Below are 2,268 nucleotides of genomic sequence, written 5' to 3'. Positions count from 1 at the left end.
AGCAAGCGGCTGCGTGGTGCTCAGTTGCCGACTGAGATTAAACCACGACAGTACTAGTTGCCAAGAGTACGTTATTAAGCAAAAAAGGAGTTAAGTCCTTGAAATGTAATGAGAAGGATTATTGCAACATGAAGCCACTCTCTTGAAACAGATTATATGTGGAAAAGAATTCAAGTCCCGTTAGAAACCAATGGAAGCAAGTTTCAAAGAGATTGCAAAGTAATTTCTTTCAAATTACTTAGTTAGTTTAAATGTATTAAACCATTAAATTAACAGAACACATTTTTTAAGTTACAGAACTTCCTTTAAAGTAACTTTGAAATCAAATCTCACTGGATTCAAGTATGGTTTAAGGTTATTTAGTTTTAATTACCACATTAAAAAACCAAACCTTTATCTTAAAAATATATACTTGAATGTGTTAGGGCCCATCCTCCCATTCCATACTATTTCCTTCATTCTTGGTCACACCAAGACCACCTGATTGAATGAAAAATTAGCTACTACACACTAACAATACAGGCTTCAGTCTCCAGTAAAGCCAGTGTAGAGAAAACAGGACTAGAGACACTGTGAAGAACTTTGATAGCAGAACAAAAAGTGACAATTAAATTCATGTGTATAAAAGTATCAGAAAACAACTGAATTTTGGGTTCATTCTTTCAAATATACTTAGTACCTTAGATGATACCAACTACTACTATTTTTCAAAAAAGTATTTCAGGTGGAAATATGTGGAAACAGATCATTCTCAGATTTGTGTTCACACAGACATCCATTAAAGTAGCATGAGGGTCTCCCATGTAAGTCACTATAAAAATAAGAGTTTAGCTTAACTTTTTTTTCTACCTATGCACACTACAAGCCAGTAACAGACAGGGATCTTCTAGTAACTCTTTGCAATTGTATAACGAAGGATCTCTTATAAAGGTAAATTAAGTGATCTGAGCAGTGTCATTCCTGTCAGTGGTACCATTAGGAACAGCATTGAAGTTAATGAATCTCACAAGTTTAAAGAAGGTTTTCACAATTGCCTGGCTGTGCTCTCATGCTTTCAACCTGATTAAACTCCACTGACATGGAAGCTAGTTAGCTCAGTGCAGAGTTCTACATTTGCCTGTAACCCCTTCTGAGATCATTTGGGATAAAGGAGGTCATTCCTGTCACGAGCAGTTTCTTGAGCACCTGCAATTTCCAAGCCACTATGGTCCAAGCAATTCTTCAGTTTCAAAATCCAGCTTTAGTGATGTCTGAAAATGTAAGGAGAATATGATCCAAGCTAGCTGTTCTAGCTACCTGTGTTAACATTAATTGATTTAGGACCTTCTATACTGGAATCAGAATTACCTGAAACAGACCAAAGATTACAGTTAAGTCTTGTTCTGATTCAACAAGAATTTCAAAGCCCAGAACTCAAATAGGAAATAGGCTTAGAATGTCTTATTACTGTCATTTGGGTTAATAGTCTAGTTATGATTCACTTTCTTTCCTGTTTGCTGGACTTGATCTGCAGCTTGAGCCGCATCAGAGTTGTTTAATTAATACAGTGCCAAGGAAAACGCAAATACTGTTAAATCTTAACTAGAAAGATGAGCTTGTAATGCTATTGTCAGCAGGCAAGCTTGGCTAACGTCCCTTGGTTCAACGCACTAGGAAAATTTAAGTTGACTCAATTGTGCTTCTTACAGCATTAGCAGTAATCCAGACATGCATCACTGCACACAAGAATATCCACAAAATCTTCAAGACAGCAAGTTTCTCTTGAAGCTCACTGCAAACCTTTTAGGTTATTTAACATTCTTATTCATGCAAAAACCAATGCAACTTCAACAATGAGGTCCAGCTTTTTACAGAGTTTGATTATTATTTTTAACAATTCCAATTTTACATGTTCATTAGAGCAAGTGTGAGCTTTGCCTAGTTAATGGAGACAATTTCTCACTTTTTCTAGAGGGAGGCTAGCATACATCCTCCTCCCTATACATAGGGAGTCTTATACATCCTATTAGGTTCTGTCCATTTCACACATACCCTGTTGCAGCAAGCCAGCTTCATAATCCAAGTAAATTGATCATTGGGGGAAAGTGAACACTAAAACCAGTAAGATCACTCACACAGGCAATCAGCTCCCATGCAGGCATGTCCCACAGCGGAGCAGCAGATCGTGGTATACAGGAGGGGTTCCCGAGCTGGGGAATCCACAGGGGAGCACAGAGACCCACCGGGAGCCGGCAGCTCTCACGAGGGCGGCTGACAAGGCGTGGGTGA

Source organism: Aptenodytes forsteri, unplaced genomic scaffold (assembly GCF_000699145.1).
Source record: "Aptenodytes forsteri isolate BGI_AS27 unplaced genomic scaffold, ASM69914v1 Scaffold8, whole genome shotgun sequence".
NCBI classification, from domain to species: domain Eukaryota; kingdom Metazoa; phylum Chordata; class Aves; order Sphenisciformes; family Spheniscidae; genus Aptenodytes; species Aptenodytes forsteri.
Note: the sequence above shows the minus strand (reverse complement) of the source record.